Source organism: Bombina bombina, chromosome 2, assembly GCF_027579735.1.
Source record: "Bombina bombina isolate aBomBom1 chromosome 2, aBomBom1.pri, whole genome shotgun sequence".
In the NCBI taxonomy this organism is placed as follows: Eukaryota; Metazoa; Chordata; class Amphibia; order Anura; family Bombinatoridae; genus Bombina; species Bombina bombina.
The window spans coordinates 999,838,309-999,861,077 of record NC_069500.1 but is presented as its reverse complement, the minus strand read 5'-3'; the positions used below and the strand labels follow the sequence as shown (position 1 = coordinate 999,861,077).

Here is a 22,769-nt window from a genome sequence, read left to right as displayed (position 1 = left end):
CTATCAGCCAATCGGAATTCGAGGGGACGCCATCTTGGATGACGTCCCTTAAAGGAACCGTCATTCTTCAGTTGGACGTCGCCGGATGAAGATGGGTCCGCGGTGGAGGTCTTCAGGATGGAGCCGGTCCTCATCGGATGAAGATAGAAGATGCCGCTTGGAAGATGATGGTTGCCGGTCCGGATCTACTCTTCTTCCGGATAGGATGAAGACTTTGGAGCCCTCTTCTGGACCTCTTCAGCCGCCAGATGATGGATCGCCAGCCCCCGCTTGGGTTGGATGAAGATTTGGAGCCAGGACCGATCGGTGAACCTGGTATGGTGAAGACAAGGTAGGATGATCTTCAGGGGCTTAGTGTTAGGTTTATTTAAGGGGGGTTTGGGTTAGATTAGGGGTATGTAGGTGGTGGGTTGTAATGTTGGGGGGGGGTATTGTATGTTTTTGTTTACAGGCAAAAGAGCTGAATTCTTTGGGGCATGCCCCGCAAAGGGTCCTGTTCAGGGCTGGTAAGGTAAAAGAGCTTTGAACTTTAGTAATTTAGAATAGTGTAGGGCATTTTTTATTTTGGGGGGCTTTGTTATTTTATTAGGGGGCTTAGAGTAGGTGTAATTAGTTTAAAATTGTTGTAAGATTTTCCTTATGTTTGTAAATATTTTTTTATTTTTTGTAACTTAGTTCTTTTTTATTTTTTGTACTTTAGTTAGTTTATTTCATTGTAGTTATTTGTAGATATTGTATTTAATTAATGTATTGATAGTGTAGTGTTAGGTTTAATTGTAACTTAGGTTAGGATTTATTTTACAGGTAATTTTGTTATTATTTTAACTAGGTAACTATTAAATAGTTATTAACTATTTAATAGCTATTGTACCTGGTTAAAATAAATACAAAGTTGCCTGTAAAATAAATATTAATCCTAAAATAGCTATAATATAATTATAATTTATAGTGTAGCTATATTAGGATTTATTTTACAGGTAAGTATTTAGCTTTAAATAGGAATAATTTATTTAATAAGAGATAATTAATTTCGTTAGATTTAAATTATATTTAATTTAGGGGGGTGTTAGTGTTAGGGTTAGACTTAGCTTTAGGGGTTAATACATTTATTAGAATAGCGGTGAGCTCCAGTCGGCAAATTAGGGGTTAATAATTGAAGTTAGGTGTCGGCGATGTTAGGGAGGGCAGATTAGGGGTTAATACTATTTATTATAGGGTTAGTGAGGCGGGTTAGGGGTTAATAACTTTATTATAGTAGCGCTCAGGTCCGGTCGGCAGATTAGGGGTTAATAAGTGTAGGCAGGTGGAGGCGACGTTGTGGGGGGCAGATTAGGGGTTAATAAATATATATAGGGGTCGGCGGTGTTAGGGGCAGCAGATTAGGGGTACATAGGGATAATGTAAGTAGCGGCGGTTTACGTAGCGGCAGATTAGGGGTTAAAAATAATATACAGGGGTCAGTGATAGCGGGGGCGGCAGAATAGGGGTTAATAAGTGTAAGGTTAGGGGTGTTTAGACTCGGGGTACATGTTAAAGTGTTAGGTGCAGACGTAGGAAGTGTTTCCCCATAGCAAACAATGGGGGCTGCGTTAGGAGCTGAACGCTGCTTTTTTGCAGGGTGTTAGGTTTTTTTTCAGCTCAAACCAGCCCCATTGTTTCCTATGGGGGAATCGTGCACGAGCACGTTTTTGAGGCTGGCCGTGTCCGTAAGCAACTCTGGTATCGAGAGTTGAAGCTGCGTTAAATATGCTCTACGCTCCTTTTTTGGAGCCTAACGCAGCCATTCTGTGGACTCTCAATACCAGAGTTATTTTAAAGGAGCGGCCAGAAAAAAGCCAGCGTTAGCTACGCGGGTCGTTACCGACAAAACTCTAAATCTAGCCGTTAGTTAGGTTGATTAAAAGCATGGTTCAAAGTAAAGCAACAACGATTCAGACCTGTATCCAGTCCTTAGTCTTGTCGACATGTGTAAATACATGACTAACAACCTAAATACATGACTAATGACCTAAATACATGACTATGGACCGGATACAGGTCTGAAATGTTGCTGCTGTACTTTGGACCACACCATGGAACAATAAAGGTCTTCTATAAATCAACCTAACTAAGGCTGGAGTAAGTATCTTCATGCTTGTCTTCAAATAAGAGGTTGGCTGACCCTGTACTCCGTGCCTGAACTCCTAACAGGTTGCTGTTCCCTACACTGTTTTGGCACAACATTGGAAGTACACCATTGTTTAAAATATCTTTGTATCATGTAGCATTGAGTTAACCCTTCACTGTTACTAAGGTGCCTAGACCAAACAGCCCCAGACTATTAGCCCCTTCTAAAAGCAAATCTATTCATTTATATGATCACTATGGCAACAGTGATCACCTGGCTATTAAAAGCTAAATAGGGTCATTATTGTAAAGAGGGGATTCAAATAAAGGGGTCTTGGGGTCTCTAGACCATTTTAATAGTCTAATATAAGTGTTTTTATAGAAGGATTTTTTACAGAATGATTTTTTACAAAATGTTTTTCATAAAAAGATTGACCAGTCATACTCTCTATTAAGCCTGTTAGGTACCATACTCCCTTGGCTTTATTTAAATAATCTCCTGTGTCCCTCAAGTATGATGACATTTGAGTAACCTCTGATTGTAACAATTTATCAAGGAATATTGAGATATTTGTAAGAGCAGAATTAACACTAGAGAAAATGGAAGTAACAGGGAAAACCTCCTAAAACAAAAGGAAATGTTTTGGATTTTTGAACTAGGGAGTATGGTACCTAACGGGCTTAATAGAGAGTATGACTGGTCAATCTTTTATGAAAAACATTTGTAAAAAAGTCATTCTGTAAAAAATCCTTCTATAAAAATCTATAAACATTATATAAAGGATCTTTTAGTAAAAATTAATTTTACAGTGAATCAATCTTGTTATAGAAGGAAGTGATTATTTACAAGAAATGAATTTTCTTCAAATGAATTTTTTTCAATTAATGAATTTTTTTCAATAAATGAATTTTTTTCAATAAATGATTTTTTTTCAAAAAATGATTTTTTTTCAATAAAGGAATTCTTGGGCAGAGAATGGTACCTTAAAGAGTTATTTGCAAATAATGAATTTTTCTAAAATAATTAATTTTTTAACCAAACAATGAATCTTTTCTCGATAATGAATTTCCCTGTAGATGATAAATTGTTTTGCAAATAATACATTTTTGTAAATGATGAATTTGGTAATTGATGTGTAATCTTTTGAGATTGGTATAATAAGATGTGATATTTAGTGTCAAAGAAGCATCTTGTAAGATCAACATTCCTGTGTAAGCAAACAAATGTTAATAATAGAGTTACATTTTATTATGTAATTACTAAGAATGTTTTTTGTGTGTAATTACTATTTTTGGTCAGTAGATGGCAGCAGAGCCACTATGTTTAGTGGTTGGTGCGAAACTGAGGGTTTTAAAAGAGTGAATTTTGATACTATGTAACCAGCATGATTAAGAGTGGCAACACTCGAAACGTCGCTATTAGTGATGTGCAGTTCATGAACGAATCGTTCATTTGAACTGGTTCTTTTTACTGAACTGTATGAATCGGTTCACCAGACTGAACTGATTCGTTTGTAACAGTTCAGTTCCTGAGTCAGCTCAGTCAGCATGTAATATGATCCTAGAGTGAGGTCTCTGTTATAACTCTGCTTCTGCTATGAATCACTGAGACCTCACTCTAGGATCATATTACATGCTGTTGAATCAGTGTACTGCATCAGTGTACTGTGTACTGTTAACTCAGTGATTCATTAGCAACTGTGTTATAACTCTGGTTCTGCTATGAATCACACAGTTGCTAATGAATCACTGAGTTAACAGTACACAGTACACTGATTCAGTACACTGATTCAACAGCACGGCACTCATCCTTTCACAGCTCTAATTAACCGGGATCTAATAGCACTAGCTCTAAGGGGGCACTCTGCAGGGTCACAGTAATGCGGTGGTATTCAGGGGTTCAAAGGGTTAACCTTGTAGTTATTTGGGAATCTGCCAGAAGGAATCGATGGTTTATTAAGAGAACACCGTAGCGTTATAGTTAATGTAATTGGGACACTTTAATTCTGGGTTGTTGCTTTTCTATGACATGGACAGTTTAGAATGAGCGGGTTAATATGGCTGGGAGCGCACAGGACCAATGCAGCTAGAATAGGGGAGACGGAATAGCCCTGCTATACTTCACCTCCAATTAGAACGCGCGTCTATTTACAACATAATACATCCATCATTGTTATGCTTCCAGCCATATTAACCCGCTCATTCTAAACTGCCCTTGTCATAGAAAAGCAACAACCCAGAATTAAAGTGTCCCAATTACATTAACTATAACGATACGGTGTTCTCTTAATAAACCATCGATTCCTTCTGGCAGATTCCCAAATAACTACAAGGTTAACCCTTTGAACCCCTGAATACCACCGCATTACTGTGACCCTGCTGGGTGCCCCCTTTGAGCTGGTGCTATTAGATCCCGGTTAATTAGAGTAGGTGAACTGATGAATCGGTTCATGAACCGGTTCAGTTAATCGAACCGTCCGAAAAGAACCGATTCATCAGGATGAACCGAACTTCACATCACGAGTCGCTATTTTGTGTCTGTACCCTAACAGAAAATAAAGTGATTAAAGGGACATTATACACTCATTTTTTCTTTGCATAAATGTTTTGTAGATGATCTATTTATATAGCCCATAAAGTTTTATTTTTAAATAAATGTATAGTTTTGCTTATTTTTAAATAACATTGCTCTGATTTTCAGACTCCTAACCAAGCCCCAAAGTTTTATGTGAATACGCTCGACTACCTACTCCAGCTTGCTCCTGTTTGTGTAAAGGGTCTTTTCATATGCAAAAGAAGGGGGAGGGGGGGAGTGTCTTATTTGCCACTTGCAGTGGGCTTTCCAGCTACATTTTCAACAGAGCCAAACTGACAGCTTCTAAGTAAGTTTTTAAACAGTTTTATACTGGATTTTTATATCAGTATCTGTGCATCTTATTCTTTATAGTAGTGTCTGTTACATGCAGTTATATGAAAATAAGTGTATACTGTCCCTTTAAAGAAAGACAGTGCTGTGGACAAGTTTGTATATACTGTTGTGACTGGGGGAGCTTGGCAGAGTCCCTGTCTTCACGTGCACTCTACTCCTTATGTTGCTGTACTGAAACTTTTTTACATTATTAGATATAAAAGAAGGAGAGAAGCTCAGAACACGATTCAAGTGTAGGGCCAGACTTTAATAATAGCAACACATGCTATATATGTACTCACAAGAAGAACAACAAATACAGGCACATAAATGTGTGTAATCCTCTGCAAATACGTCAGTTCAGTTCATGCCAGGCTCATTGGATAGCAGTAATTTGCTGTAGCGTTGGGCGTCTTTTCCCTGGATAACGCAATAACGGCCAGATCAATTCCACAGACCCGGAAAGGTACGTCAGAGGATGAGCACACACACCCTCGACTCTGTGCCAATAGGAAACCTCCAGGAGTGCACACGAGGACCTAGAGCAACAACACAGGGCTAAAATAAAATAATTGTACGGCTCGTTCTACTCGTTTCGTCCCGAAAAGACGGGACTTTCTCAAGAACTGCCAAACAATCAACACTAGGTCCTAATTAATTAATGAAAAGAGCTTTCCTGGAGCATCTCAGTCTCTGGTAAAGCAACTGAAGCAAACAATCAACTATGGGTGGCAAGGCACTATCAAAAGATCTCCAGGATAAAGTTGTGGACAGGCACAAGTCAGGAGATGGATACAAGAAAATATCAAAGGCTTTATCAATGCCTAGAAGCACAGTAAAGTCTATTATTAAGAAGTGGAAGGTATTTGGTACAACAAAGACCCTCTCTGGATCAGGACATCGCTCCAAACTGGATGAAAGAGCCAGGAGGAAACTGGTCAGATAGGCTACCAAGAGGCCCACAGCAACTCTGAAGCAGTTGCAGGAATTTATGACAAAGAGTGGTCATTGTGTGCATGTGACAACAATATCACACATTCTCCACAAATGTGGCTTGTATGGGAGGGTTGGAAGAAAAAAAGCCACTCCTCAAGACAGGCCACATGCAGTTACGACTGAGCTTTGCGAAAACACACCTAGGAGATTCTGAGGCCACATGGAATAAGGTGTTATGGTCAGATGAGTACTAAAATTGAATTATTTGGCCTCAACACCCAACGATATGTCTGGAAGAAATCCAATACAGCTCACCATCCAAATAACACCATACCTACAGTAAAGCATGGAGGTGGTAATATCCTGTTATAGGAGTGTTTATCTGCAGCAGGCACTGGAGCACTTGTCAGGATAAAAGAAATAATGGATAGGGAAAAATACCATCAAGTTCTTGAGAAAAATCTGCTGCCCTCTGCCAGGAAGTTGTCAATGGGAAGGTTTACCTTCCAACATGACAATGACAGCAAAAATGACCACATAGTGGTTGAAGAAGAAAAAGGCCTAGGCTCCAGACTCCAGATATCTGTGGCATGACTTGAAGACTGCAGTCCACAATCGGTCACCATCAAGTGTAATGGAACTGGAGCAGTTCTGCAAAGAGTGGGCAAATATTTCACAGTCTAGATGTGCAAAGTTAGTAGAGACATATCCCAACAGACTAAAGGCTGTAATTAAAGCAAAAGGTGGTTCAACAAAATACTGGCACAAGGGGGTGATCCTTTTTCCAACTCAGTGATTGTGTTTTTGAATTGTCTTTATTTTTGTCTGACATGTTGGTGTTATATATTTCACTTGAATGTTATAAGTTGCACTGAGTAATTACAACTGGATAAACAAAAACTGTGTCTGTCTTTATTTCAGGCTGCATTTAACATGTTTCATTGGTTTCCCTTTCCCTACTCTTAATGAACTGATACAGGATATATATTTTTTAATATAATGAACATTATTGTTCCTGATCTTACCATTACATGGAGCAGCTGAAGAAAACTTGTGGAGTGGATTTGAACACTCAGCACTCTTCAAATGACAGTAGTTCTTAAATTGCCTTCCAGATTCAGTGCAAACAAAGGTAGTTCCATTTTGAGGGCATTGATAAGGCAGCTTACAGACACATCTTCCATCCACACACCGCTGCCATGGAGCACAGAAGACTTTAAAGCAGGAGTTGGATGTGTACTTTTTTTCTAAACACTTAATGACTTTTTCATCTACTACATTTTTTGGCACCAAAACCTAGAAGAAATAATACACAGGACAAACATATTAACCGACAGTATAAACATCAGAAACTTGTCTTGCAAATAAGGTTGCCAAGTGTTCAGTATTTAATCAAAGTTCTGTATTTCTGTCCCATAAAATATATATAAAACAAGATGGCGTGCTGGCTGGGTCACATCCTGCTGTAACTGTGAGTGCACTGACTATGAATTTGTATACGTTTTAATTGTGAATAATAAAGATTGGACCCTTTTAACAGTCAGTGTCCACCGGCCTTGTAAAGAGTACGTACATGTCAATACAGTGAACGATCCTCACTTCTATTGTGTATATTTAAAACAAGACACATAGCTGTTGGGGAGTGATCTGAGGTCATATGTGAGTATATAAGTGCCATGGGCTACAGGGCTATAGGTGTGGTTTTTTGTGTACATAAAGCTGACTTGGGATATGAAACCCAACATTTTTCTTTCATGATTCAGATAGTGCATGCATTTTAAATAACTTTCTAATTTACCTCTTTTGGTATCTTTTGTTGAAAAGCAGGGACATATACTTAGGAGCCTGCCCATTTCAGGGTCACTATTTGGCAGCAGGTTTTGCAAGAATATTATCCATTTGCAAGAGCACTTGATGGCAGAACTATTTCCTGGACACCTTTCATAAGTATCTCTTCAACACAGAATATCATGGGAACGGACTAAATTTGATAATAGAAATAAATTGGATTTTTTTTTTAAATGGTATGCTCTGTATGAATCACAAAATACTGTACATTTGTTGGGTTTCATATTTCTTTAAGATCATGGGTCTGATCTGAGATCTGATATGGGAATGTAATTGTGAGGGATTTCAGGGACATGGTCCTAAGGGCTGAAAGGCAAAACAGTCTGATGTTGCCATAGGGCTGACACGGGCAGAAGTGTCATAGGGTCTGATGAGAGGTATGATTTAGACTCCACCTACCACTTTCTCAAATCACCCACTGGTCTCAGTATTTTTTGTGAAGGGCATCTGGCAACCATACTGGAAAGAGATTATTTATTTAACTAAATTATGGGGATATAGGAGCGCCACCCAAAGGGGGCTTAAAGGGACACTGAACCTAATTTTTTTCTTTCATGATTCATATAGAGCATGCAATTTTAAGCAACTTTCTAATTTACTCCTATTATCAATTTTTCTTCATTCTCTTGGTATCTTTATTTGAAATGCAAGAATGTAAATTTAGATGCCTGCCCATTTTTGGTGAACAACCTGGGTTGTTCTTGCTGATTGGTGGATACATTCATCCACCAATGAACAAGTGCTTTCCAGGTTCTGAACCAAAACAAATAGCTTAGATGCATTCTTTTTCAAATAAACATAGCAAGAGAACAAAGAAAAATTGATAATAGGAGTAAATTAGAAAGTTGCTTAAAATTGCATGCTCTATACGAATCATGAAAGAAAAAATTTGGGTTCAGTGTCCCTTTAAGTGTGCTGGTGGAAAAGCTGGGCCCAAAGAAATTATCAATATGGGTGTATGATGGCCAAAAAACAACACATAGTACTGTATTACTAAAAAGCGTAGAAATAACACATAATACTGTATTAATAAGGAGCGTAGAAATAGGGTGAAAAATACAGACAATAAAGAATATATAAAAACATAGGTTGTATATAAAAAACATTTTTAATCCAAGGAATATATGGAACAAGATTGCTAGAACTATGTGGCAATCTAGCAGAGTTATTCACAATCTAGAGTAAAATATTTAAAAAGCAACGGTGAAAAACATATGTCAAACATATGACAAAATAAAGGTATAACAAAAAAAAGAACAATAAAGAAAATAATGAATGATATTAATGAATCTGAGCTCAGATAAAGGGACGTCCCATGTATAAAGCGACGATATAGTCCCAAAGTCTATACAGTCCACAAAGAGTCACAAAGAGTAAAACAATCAAGTGGAGGTCCAATGTGGAAGGATCCAGAGAAGAGAGAGGAAAACACTTTTATCCAGGGGAGGAAAATGTTTTATCTAAAACTTCTGGTTCAGAGTAAGAATATCTAAAATCTAAAGGTACCTGTGGAAGAAAAAACAAACAGATGCACAAAAACAAAAAAAAGCTAGCTAAACTAAAAGGAAAAGTGCTCACCATATACAAATAGGAACTCAGGCTGTAATATCCCATAATAAAATCCAAGAGTTTCCAGCCTTAGTCTAATGTATTATTCATCATTTTAAAAAGGTTTTACCTAATAATTTTTTTTTTTTTAAGTTCATTGTGTAGGGTTCCTTTTTTTCCTGTTACTGCCCCACAAGGTGACTGTCCTGCAGGAAACCAAAAGAGTAGTGTAGCTTAACCTTTAAAGTTGTTGCTACTAGACACCTTCAATAGCTCCACTCAGTTTGTTGCTCATGCTAGAGGACTTCTGCATAAAATCATCTGACAGTGAAACTAGTTCTGAGTACTAATTTTGCAAGAAAATAAGTTGGCTGTTTTTTTCATGTTTTTAACACAATCTGCTTTTTTTATATGTTTACTTTGATTTAACATATTTGTTTTTTTTTACAAAACGAGCACTGTTTCATATCCCTTTAAGTACTATATATGTTTTTTGTCCTGACATGTGTGGTGATAGAATGACTACTTCAAAACTGGATCTAATTTATACACAGACAGAAGTGTTCATAGCAAAAATGCAGGTACATTTGCACAAAGATATAAACCTTCTGAGACAAAAATATAAATTCACATACAAATATGTACATAAAGTATTCACATATGGATACAACTGAAAGATTGTGTAAGACAGGGCTTGACAAACCAGTGCACCAGGGCACCTTAAAATTAGGCCCTAGCACTCTGATTTGGAGCCCCTAAATCCCCCATGAGTGCCCCCACTAGCCACAACAAGCTGCTGCCTGCCTCACCTAAAACATTTCAGTGTGGCTGGATCCTTTGAGCATGCAACACAGCTACAGCAGAGGACTCATATTGCTTGTAAAGTACATTAAGTTTGGTGTGATGACCAGGTTTCTTTATATGTAAACAACAAAAAACTTAGTGAAGACCTAAAATGCCTCCTCTAACCCCAACACATTTGCCACTATCTGCCTGACTCGCTCAATGACCATTCCATTACTTAGGTCGTAAATGCACTCATTCACCTGCCCATTTCTTTGATACACATGCATTAACCCCTTACACTGACTTTAACTACACCAATATACTTCTCTAACTGCTCCAGTCCACTTCCCTACTACCCTCCCTGCCCTTACCCTCTGCCTGCCCTGTTAACAACCTGACCAACTTTAGATGCCCCCCTCCATACTTTTAAAGCTTTACTCACAAATTCCTTTGCATCTTGCCAGCTAGGTACACTAATTCATGTACATGTCCCAACCCACTCACTAAGCTCCAGCCTTCACTGCACTATACATATACATCTCACTCAACCAAACTCCTCAAATCAAATGCTTGTAACCTGACTACCGCCAAACTGTTACCCTATACCTAACCCAGAGTATTCACTCTTCCTCTATATCTGCCCCTCATTCACTTAGCCTGTGTACTTCCCCAAATACACTCACACACTCCTACCCACTAACCCCTCTACCTTCCCTTTTCCACACACTTACCTCCACTGATCCTCTCCCACACACTTACCTCCACTGATCCTCTCCCACACACTTACCTCTCTGCCTATCCAAACTTACTATATGCCCCTTCTCATTTTCACACATTAATTTGTGACCCCTGTACCTAACCCACAGATCAATGAATCTCTATTGCACCACCCCATCCTTTACTACCTTCCCACTTACTGGCCCCTCTAGTTATCCCCACTCACTTACTACCCCACTCACAAACTTGATTGCAAACCTGCTGTGCTGAGATACAAATTTTGACACTGCAACTAATGCATAACAAATGTTGCAGATATTCAGGCTGTTTCAAATGCATAAACATGTATCTGCTTAAAGGGATGTTAAGCAATCAGTTTCACTACATGTTTGCAGTGTCCATTACTTCATGTAACAGCTCTACAAGGAGGAGGAGGCATTTGCCAAAAGTTTTATCTTAGCCTGATGTAAAACTTCTAGGATAGTGAATAGACTAGATAACAGGCAGTCAGATTTGCTCATGCCCAGTCTCCACTCTTATCACAATGGGGGCAGTGGCTACACTGAGAATATAAAAGTGCTAAGTTTTCAAGAAATCAAGTAAGTTTTTTTTTTTAACGCAATCTGTTCCTTTTTATCTTTACTTTGATTTAACATATGCATTTTTGCCACTGTTTAATATCCCTTTAAAGAGATATGAAACAGAGAACTTTTATTTTATGATTTAGACAAAGCATACAATTAAAATAAAAACGTATCCAATTTACTTCTATTGTCAAATTTGCTTTTGTTCTCATGGCATTCTTTGTTGAAGAGATACATAGATAGGTGTCTGGAGCACTACATGGCAAGAAATAGTGCGGTTATGGAACATACTACTTAGAGGTGCATAAAGTTAAAGCTAAAAATCAAGAGTTCAAGACGTACAGGTGAGAGGCCACCCATCTAATACCTTGTCCTAGCCTTTTAAGGGCTATTTGTAATTTAGTATAGGGTAGGGCATTTTATTATTTTGTTGGGCTTTTTATTTTATTAGGGGGATTAGATTAGGTGTAATTAGTTTAAACTTCTTGTAATTTTTTTTTATTTTCTGTAATTTAGTGGGGTTTTTTGTACTATAGTTTATTTTATTGTATTTAATTTTAGCTAATTGTAGTTAATTAATTTAATTAATTTAATTATATTGTAGTGTTAGGTGTAATTGTAGCTTAGGTTAGGATATATTTTACAGGTAAATTTGTAATTATTTTAACTAGGTAGATATTAAATAGTTATTAACTATTTAATAACTATTGTACCTAGTTAAGATAAATACAAAGTTGCCTGTAGAATAAAAATAAATCCTAAAATAGCTATAATGTAATTATTAGTTATATTGTAGCTATCTTAGCGTTTATTTTATAGGTAAGTATTTAGTTTTAAATAGGAATACTTTAGTTAAAGGGACAGTAAATATAAAAAAAAAACCTTTTCTATTCAAAATGTATATTTCACATTCCTTTCTTCTAAACTTTTAAACACTTATTATTTAGCACATATCTATATTTTAATCTATCATTCTGCCTCTTGTTATGACTGCCCCCTAGCTGAATGAGCTTCTCTGAGGCCCTGCCACATCCTCTTACCTCTATGAATCGGTCGGGCCATAGAGTTGCTAGAGATGCCCGTGCCGGTTGAGTCCTCACACAGCCAGATCCCCTTGCGCATGCGCACTTGTTTGGCTACTGCCGAAAATTTCACTTCGGCTGAGCAGTGCAAAGAAACAAGATCATTATGTGGAGATCCCTAAAACTTTCATTAAAACATCTTGTAGAGCTGAACAAGTTCCTGTAACTTCTTTACATGGAAATGTCACAAGATTTCCATTTCCTCCCGTTTCAGCATTGCCGCTAGCTTGCTCTACATCAGAATGCCATATTACATCTAAAACCAGCTGGCATGTAAATCTCAAAGCAGAACGCTTCACAATTTGGATGACAGCTTGGTGTCAAAGTAGAGACTTTTTAGTACATCTGCAGCTCCTCTAGCTCTCTCTGACAGCTAGAACGCGCTGTCAAACACTAGAGCACAAGAGTTTGAAATCACGGAAGCAAGGGGGGCGGGTCAGAGTATTTGATTGACAGGTTTGATCTCAAGCTTATACTTTAAAAATTAAGCATTACGTTTCTCTAAAAAAATAATAATGAACTTTCAATATGTATTTTTCATTAAAAAAATTTTTAGATGACATCTAATACATTAATGTTTACTGGCACTTTAATAATAGTAATTTTATTTAGATTTATTTAAATAATAATTAAGTTAGGGGGGTGTTAGGGTTAGACTTAGGTATAGGGGTTAATAAATTTAATATAGTGGCGGCGACGATGGCGGTGGCAGATTAGGGGTTAATACATTTAATAGGCTATGTGGGCTATGGCGGTTTAGGGGTTAATACTAGAATAGGTTTATTGCGGTGTGAAATCGGATGCGCCTAACATGTGATTATAGGTGAAAAAATATTAATACAACAATATGTGATCGTGTACACCTGATTGTGGTGTAAAATTATATATTCACTATAAAACCAGATATGTGCTATCCGAGGTGATTCTTATTATTCCAATTGAAATAGTGAATAAATTATAATATCATCAGTGATGTAAAACACTTATGTGAAACCTTCTATCACTTGATCAAAATCCTAAACAAACAAAAAATATATATAGAACTGTCAAATACAGTGATATAAATATGAACATTTGTGTCTTGATAAAACGGTGTGATACCGTGAAACGCCGTGACTACTTTGATTTTAATAAAGTCTTATATATTTTAGTATTATCAGACTTGCCACAGACTTTTTATACATTTTAAATATTTACCGCATTTGTGTTCGTCAGATTCAACTGACTTACAGAGGTAATTGCGGTTTCAACATTATCTTTTTATACACCGCACATGCGTTTGTCAGATATTTTTTACTGACATACAGAGGAGTTTGCGGCCATACTAAGCTCTAGATTCCTAACCTGGTTGGATACAGAGGGAAATTGATCCAGAGGAACCGGAGGAGCTGTACCAATACACTTTGGAGCAGTCAGCTGGGTGACTGTGAGAACCCAGAATGCGCATATAGCACTTTATTAGTGCTTTTGATTCCTGTAAGTACGGGCTTTTGGAGTGGAGAGAATAACTGATATCTTTGACCCTGCACTATGGTGGCGCCTTCTCTTTTTGTTTCATCTCATTATTGCGGTGTAGGCTATGGCGGTTTAGGGGTTAATACAGTTTATTAGTTATTGCGGTGGGGGATTGCGGTTGACAGGTAGATAGACATTGCGTTAGGTGTTAGTTTGATTTTGCAGGCATTTTAGGGAGTTACGGTGCTCCCATACTCAGCGCAAGGCCTGCTACGGCTGCTTTTTATGGTGAGGTAAAAATGGAGTAAGATTTCTCAATTTTCGCCACGTAAGGCCTTGCGCTGGATATTGGATACCGATTTACGACGCAGTCCCATGTTAGCTTATGGGAGTAAAAATTGCGAGCGACGGGTGAAATATACGTGCCGCATTTATATGCAGCGCTGTATATAGGATAGCAAAAACGCGCAAAAAACGGCGTCACCGGCTTTTGCGGGCGACGCTGCATATGTAATGGGGCCCTAGACTGGTAGAAACATTCCCCTTGACATTTATTCAGTCACTCAAAATTTTCTGTCAAAGGAATGCTAAAATTCATATTTGAAAGGGACATGAAATTCAAATTGAAAGTGATGGTAAACTCTCCCATTAATAAAAACAGTTCCGTAATGTAAGTGATATTTTAGATGGAGTTTAATCCATCAGTTGTAATGAAGATGCGCTATACCTTACTTTTTAATCTAGATAATAACAGTCTTTACCAGCACTTGTGTATTATCCTGACATGCAAGCTGTTAGAGCCGCTGCTTTAACCTCCACATATCACAGCATCCAAAGAAGTACAGCAGCACCGTCATACTTTAATATCCTTTATTGGGTCCCAGGAAGCAAAGTACAATAACAATGTTCCGGGTTTTTTGCCCTTAATGTTATCACATTTACTAAGCCATCGCACTGTTTTATACATACTCCCACTACAGGTGTAATTCATTAACCATTAAAGGGACAGTCTACACCAGAATTGCTATTGTTTTAAAAGATAGATAATCCCTATATTACCCATTCCCCAGTTTTGCATAACCAACACAGTTATAATAATATACTTTTAAGTTAACCTCTGTGATTATCTTGTATCTAAGCCTCTACAAACTGCCCCTTTATTTCAGTTCTTTTGACAGACTTGCAGTCTAGCCAATCAGTGCCTGCTCCCAGATAACTTCACGTGCACGAGCACAGTGTTATCTATATGAAATACATGAACTAACACCCTCTAGTGGTGAAAAACTGTTAAAATGCTTTCAACTAAGAATACCAAGAGAACAAAGCAAAATTGGTAATAAAAGTAAATTGGAAAATTTTTTAAAATTACATGCTCTATCTGAATCATGAAAGTTTATTTTGGCCTAGACTGTCCCTTTAACTCTTTACTGAATTTACCATTCATGTGAAAAGAGTGACACCTAGTGGTCATACTAAATTTATATTACTTCCACACATTATTTTACAAAGTAACAAAAATAAAATAACTGTTTATATCTACTCTGTGCACTTGGCTACAATTATTTACAGAACATGAATATAAAATAATGTATTCATCTATCTTGTATTTTATTCACAGAAAAAGAATTAAAGGGATAGAAAAGAGAAAAATGAAATGTGCATGAGTGGCGTTACATTTTAAATATAAGTATGTTTGCAATATACTTCTATCAGCAAAAATGTTTCAAGTAAAGATTATTACTGTTTTTCTGCGGCATACTCACATATCCTGTGAGGGCCCATACACCAGTATTCAAACACTACACCTTCTCAGAGAGAGTATATTGCAAAAATGTTTATATTTTAAATTTAAATGCACACATGCACATTTCATTTTTGACCTTTCTAGCCCTTTAAATCCAGCTCACGATTCATACACTTTGAAAATACTATTTCCAATTTATAGATCCACATTGCCTCCCTCTTTTAGATATGGGGATATGGTCAATAATTTGGCATTTCAATTGTGTAACAGTATGACCAAAAATAAAAAAAATGGTTGGAGATAGGGGCAGAAATATTTTTACATCTAATATTCGATTTGTGTTGTGTAATCCTATCTCTGGCTCTCTGGGTGTTCTCACCTACATAGACCCACCCACACGGACATTTAATTAAATATATTGCATAACTAGTGTTACATGTATAATATCAAATGATGTTAAATTTCTTCGCTGTCAACGGGTGCAAAAAATTGAGCCTTTGGTCATATTATTGCAATTAATGCATCCTAGGTAAGGGTAGCAACTCAAATTCTTTTTAGTAATATAACGTTGACCCTGTTTCTGTTGGCTACCTATATCTGCCCTTACCAACTCATCTTTTAAATTAGTCCCTCTCTTATATTGAGGCATAGGGGTATGCTTAAAAGTTGGAACATTGGGGTGACAATCCTGTAGCACAAACCAATATTTTCCAATTATTCCCTGTATCCTGTCACTAAATTAATTATACTCTGATACAAATACAATCCTCTGTTGCTCTATATTCTTTCTAAACCTCTACTATGTTTTTTTTAATGCCTACAATCTCATCTCTTATCATATCAGATGGGTAGTCCCTCAACTCAAACTTCCTACTCATTTCCTCTAATTGTTTTTCAGACAAATTCTTTTTAGAAATGATATGTTTCATTCTCACTCATTGACTCCTTGGCAATGATTTCATTAAGGATGGATGGTGTGCACTAGTATAGTGTAATAAACCATTCTTATATGTCTTTTTCTTGTAAATATCAGTCTTTTGTACTCCATCTATCACGGCCCTGTCTGACATTGAACCTGGGACTCCTGATTCCTATAGCCCTGTCTCTGTGCAACCAGAAATCTTTAGCTTGTGCTTTGGGACACCTGTTGCCTGCATTGGTTGTGCTCTTTAGCTCCACCTGTCTGCCAGCTGCAGACAGTTACCTCCTCAGCTACTGCACCAAAGCTCTGCAGAAGGTGTCTGTGTGGGGCCCCGGAAACGTAAGGGACGTAGGAGGAGGGGCCCGTTGACCGGATGGGAGGAGAAGGCCCCGGTCGGTGGGCGGAGCTCAAGAAAGGAAGTGACGTGCGAGACCAGGGCGAGGTTGGGCAGTTCCTGAACTTACCTGGTCACAGAAGCAGCTCCCAAAGATTGTCCGGCAGAAGAAATCGCGGTGAACGAAGATGGAGATCGAAGACTTGTTGGCGAGGATCCGGTCAGCAGCGGCGGAGAAAGGCTCTTCGTGGATTCAGGATCGGATCGACAGGATGCTGTGCGGCGAAGAAGACGGAATGGAGGAGGACGCGGCGGCTCCAAAATCCAGACCGGTGCGATGGACACGGCCTCCCAATCAGCTCAGCCCGGAGCAGAGGCCTCAAGGTACTCGATGCAGGCGGAGTCCAAGCAGGGAGGCGAGACCGGGTAAGAAGTAGGGGAGTGTGGCGGTAGCACAGGAGGCGAGGGCAGTGGGGGACGCACAGCGGTTCGTAGTAGAGGCGGAGGAACAAGGCCGCAGGCCCTCAAGAGGTACGGCAAAGGGGCACGCTAACGGCCCAGTAGGGCCTTCGTTATCAGGGGGAGATAATGCCGTGGCGGGAAAAGGGATAAGGAGTGATCACAATAGGATAGAGAATGGGGGTAATGAGGAAGGTAGCCAGGAGGAGGGGGACATAGCGGGCGCACATGGCCACAGGCGGGAAAAGAATATTGGAAATAGCCAACACGGCCCGACGGGGCCAGCATTACAAATAAGAAAGGGGGCTTTGGGGGGGAGGACATATGGGCGGGTCCGCATCGGGAACGCTTAGAGGCTAGCGGGGAAGTTATCCAGCGGGGGGAGAATAGGGCGGGGCTGCTCAGGGTGTTCACGGCTGCTTACGAGGAAGAGGTAGGGAGAGTGCAGCCACATGAGGCAAGGGGTGACACAGCAGGCAGAGCAAAAGAAGGCAGGTGACAAAGAAGGCAGATGGCGTTATGGAAAGCGGAGGGAGGGGGGGAAGCCCAGTATTATTCCATGACAACTGGGAGGGCGAGGAGGAGAACAATAATGGGGATGGTCATGTTGGAAGGGAGAGGGCCAGAAGGGGAGGCAGGGGGGTGGGCTCGGCAGCAGGTCAGCAATCCCGGCCCCAAAAAGGGGGCGCGAGAGGGAGGGGCAGCAAAGTAAAAGCCCCCCTAGTGTTTATAACGACCCAGTACTCATAGAAGAATTCCCTAGCTCTTCAGAAGGGGAGGACGCGATCCCCCCGTCCCCAGACCTTAGGGGGGATAGAAACAAAACAGGTAGACAGGAACAGGGCAGGGAAATTAATTTACACGAGGGAACTGGTGTTGGGCAAAATGTGGGGCAAACAAACGGGAGAAGGTTGGATATGGGTATTAACCAAGTTATGTCTCTAACAGATGCAACAGTGTCCAGGTTACAAGGTAGAGAATACCGGGACGGCGGTGAGGACGAGCCTTTCCGCCTAGCAGAATCATGGACGGACACCATACAGCTGGACACGGGCGAAGACGCGCCCAGAGAACAGCCCTCGGGGATAAGAGTGGTAGGTGGCTACACAAAAAGGGGCAGGGGGGTAAGGGAAAGGGAGGGGCATGTTTTACACCAGGTTGAAGAGGCGGTTAAGAGTAGAGTTTTGGGGAAGAGGTCTCTTGGGCAAAGGGGAGGTACGGCCAATAAGGCCAGCATTGGAAGGGGAAGTCAGACAAAGAAAAGGCAGCGTGGCACAAAACAGTATTGTGGGAAAAGGTGTCGCCAGGGAGCGGGGGGGTGAGCACGATAAGACGATTAAGTGATGCAGTACCAAGAATCAATACGGTACCATTTGCCAGGGATCATGCATTTGATATATTACAGGTTCATCAAGAGAGCAGAGTTCCAACAGAACGTGACCCAGTGGGGAGACGATCACAGTGTGGGGGATTACCGCAGACGGAGGCGTCGGCGGTGACGGCGTTAGCAGGTGAGAAATTTTCTTTGTCACAGCTGGGGGGGGGGGCGGGGGCCAATAGCGATAAAGTGTCCATACAGTTGGTGGAAGGTTTGAGGGCGCTTTTGCATTCAGTTGAGGCTTCAGCTGTCCCCGCGAGTCCACAGCCGCCGCTTGAGAAGGCATGGGCCCCTAATGGGGCAGAAGAGACTATGGCGGCCGTGGCTAGGCCCAATGTGGGGCCTCAAGCCACTGTCGCAGTCGGCAGCAATGTGTCAATGTTAACGAATGTACCTTCGGTAGCGCAGCAAGGGGGGGCTGAACCCTCGGAGCTCCGAGTGGCGGATACAGCCATGGCTAGGTCATGCCTATGCTCGATTGGTCCGTTAGGGTTGCACCTGACAAAAGAGGTTAGGGGCAGGATCTGGTCCAGGGAATATATAGAATTGTTCTCTTTGCTCCCTTTGGAGCAGTCTTTTGAAGTAGCGGATGATTCCAAAAAAGACAGCGTTAAAAAGGAGGAAGATGAGAGAAAGAAGCGATATAGGAAGCTACCAAAAACCTTTTAGAAACTGGTTTCAATCTTTCGTGATTTACGCTAGTGTTATGGCAGAGAGGTTTCCGGAACAAGGGGCTTCCATGTTCTGTTATCTAGACGAGGTCGCGGCAGCCAAGTGCACATACGGGGGTATGGCGTGGTGGACATACGACGAACAGTTTCGTCAGAGGCTGGCAGTAAAGCCTACTATGAGGTGGGATGACCGGGACATGGGGCTTTGGTTAAAAATCATGACGCCATTAAGATCGGTGCAGTCCTTTCGGTCGGGGGCCGGCAGTCCGGCCACATCTACTTCCACCTCGCAGTCCACGGGCAGAAAAGGTTTCTGCTTTGCATACAATGAGGGGCAGTGCAAATGGGGAACTTCTTGTAAGTTCCGACACGAGTGCTCGGGGTGTGGTGGGGCCCACGCCTTCGCGAAGTGTTTCAGGAAGGGAAAAGTTGGGGGGAAAGCCGAGCTCCCTAAGGAAGGGGGTGTCCCCAATCAGGGTGGAAAAGATGGAGCCCTGGCTAGGTCGTTACGCCAGTAGCTGGGGCTGCAGGGAGAAAGCGGCAAGGTTATTACATGGATTCAGGTTTGGTTTTATCATCCCATCGGTTGGAGGTTCTGACCATTTTGCAGGGAATTTGAAATCGGCTAGGGAGTGGCCGCAAGTGGTGAAAGAAAAATTGGGTAAGGAATTGGAGCTGGGCAGGATGGCGGGGCCTTTTGACTCCTTGCCGTTTCCAGGATTACGGCTATCTCCGTTAGGAGTGGTCCCTAAGAAGGATCCTGGAAAATTTAGGCTGATACATCACTTATCCTTCCCGAAGGGTAATTCGGTGAATGATGGAATCCCACCTGAGCTGGCATCGGTAAAATATGCCTCATTTGACTCAGCGGTTGCTATGGTCAAGGCTGCAGGATGTGGAGCGCAGTTGGCAAAAGTTGACATTGAATCAGCTTTTCGGTTACTACCAGTGCACCCGATTTCGCACAAGTTTCTTGGTTGCTGTTTTGAAGGAAAGGTGTTTGTTGACCTGTGTCTACCCATGGGGTGCTCCATCTCTTGTGCATTATTTGAGAGTTTTTAGCACCTTTGTGGAGTGGGTGGTCAAGGTGCGGGCTGGATTTTCGTCAGTGGTACATTACCTGGACGATTTTCTATTTGTGGGTCCCGAGGGGACCACAGTTTGCGAAGTATTGCGAGATGTTTTTTACCAAGTAGCGGAAGATTTTGGGGTACCCATTGCGATGGAAAAATCCGAGGGACCAGTGACAAAGCTGAATTTTCTAGGCATCACTATTGACTCGAGGTTGATGGAATGCAGGCTTCCTGCGGATAAGGTGCAGGATCTAGTAGACGTTATTTTACGTTTCTTGTCAGCTTCGAAAGTGCATCTAGTGGAGATGCAGTGCTTGATCGGCAAATTAAACTTTGCATGCCGTATCATCCCAGTGGGTAGGGTGTTCTGTCGCAGGTTATCATTGGCGACAGCGGGCGTTAAACACCAGCATCATTTCATACGGCTGACGTCGCCCATTAAAAAAGATCTCAAGGTATGGAAGGTCTTTCTGGAAAATTTCAATGGGGCTGCTTTGATTCAGCCACCCAGAATATCGGGTGAAGAGCTTGGGCTAATGATGGATGCCGCAGGGAGTAAAGGCTTTGGTGCAATTTTTGGCAATGAATGGTGCACGGCAGCGTGGCCAGCGGAATGGATTGAGAGTGAGTTGATAACGAACTTGGTATTTCTAGAATTCTTTCCGATTTTGGTAGCCTTGTTTGTTTGGAGCGTTGAACTGCGGGACAAGTCGCTCCTGTTGTTCACTGACAACATGGGTGTCGTGGCGGCAATTAATGGTTTGTCATCATCTTCTCCGGCGGTGATCCGGCTGTTGAGGGTGTTTGTACTGCAGTGTATGAGGTTGAACATCTTGGTTAGGGCAAAACACATACCGGGGGTGCAGAACTCGGTCGCTGACGCACTCTCTCGTTTTCAGTGGCAGCGTTTTCGGGAGCTGGCTCCGTTGGCAGACAAATGGGGGAAGGAAGTTCCGGAACATTTATGGAGCCTTGGCTCGGGGGATTGGCCGATGTGGTAGGATCTTCATTGGCCCCGAGTTCTTGGAGAGCATACGCAAAGATTTGGAGAGAGTGGGAGTCTTTGCTAGTTCAGCAGGAAATCACTGAGGGTGAGCAAGGGTGTCAGGACCTTTTGTTGAGATGTATATGGCAGTGGAAGGGGTGCGGTTTATCTCCCTCCGCTATTGAAAAACGGCTGACGGCGTTGGCCTTCCGATTTAAGTTGATGGGGGTGGTTGATATCACCAAAATGTTTTGTGTCCAGCAGATTTTGAAGGGTTTGAAAAAAAAGGGAAGTGGGACAGATAGTAGAAGACCGATTTCTTTTCCCCTGTTGTCACACCTTTGGAGAGTACTGAAGGCGGTGTGTACATCTGAGTATGAGACAAGACTTTTTCAAACGGCCTTTGCTTTGGCCTTTTTCGGAGCATTCCGGATTTCAGAACTGATAAGTTGCTCGAGGAGCGCGCAAGGTGGAGTGGGTGGTGTCCATATTTTTAAGACGGTCAAAGACCGATCAAGGAGGGAAGGGCAAAACGGTGAGGTTGTATCACACGGGAGTGGAGTTGTGTCCTTGTAGGGCATTGCAAGAATTTTTGGCAATAAGACCGAATGTGGGAGGGTCGTTGCTGTTGCATAAGAACAACAAGGCTTTATCGCAATATCAATTTCGGGCGGTTTTAGCTAGGGCGTTAGACACGGCGGGATTCAATCTGAGGGAATTTGGCTCACATTCCTTTAGAATAGGCGCAGCAACCGAGGCTGCCGCTCTGGGATTGGGGGAGGAGGTGGTAAAAGGGTGCGGAGATGGTGTCATGGATTTATTCCAATTCCTTCCTGCCCCTTTAAATTTACCTTTGCTCTTACCTGAGAAGGTTATTTAAACCCTGGACACGCCCTTCTCCCTTGCTTCAGTATTGTTATTCCAGTTAGTTGCTAACTGCCATACAGTGCAGCCTTAAGGAATTCTCCTATCTCTCAGGAAAGTTTACCTGCCTAAAGAACTTTGCTTCACTACAAGAAGCCTCTTCGAATTTCCTTCAAAGGATATAATTATTATTTCCCTGCTTGCTGGATACAACTTAATTGAGCTGTTTACTATTCGCCATAACTCACAACTCCCCTTTGGGAACCATTCACTCCCAGCTGCAGCCGCTATCTGTAACCGCACTCGCGGTCATCTCCGGTAATTCCCCAGCTAACCGGATTTTCACATAATTGGGACTTTAACCTTAGA

General features: G+C 41.1%; 1 protein-coding gene across 1 annotated transcript in view; it reads right to left on the bottom strand.

Annotated features, from left to right (window-relative positions):
- The window catches only part of CFI (complement factor I), a 204,159-nt gene that overhangs the window by 142,311 nt on the left and 39,079 nt on the right, over positions 1-22,769 (bottom strand). The window contains exon 2 of the mRNA XM_053703548.1: positions 6,976-7,246. The gene's annotated coding sequence lies outside the window, so the exon portion shown is untranslated. The remainder of the gene's footprint in view (positions 1-6,975; positions 7,247-22,769) is intronic.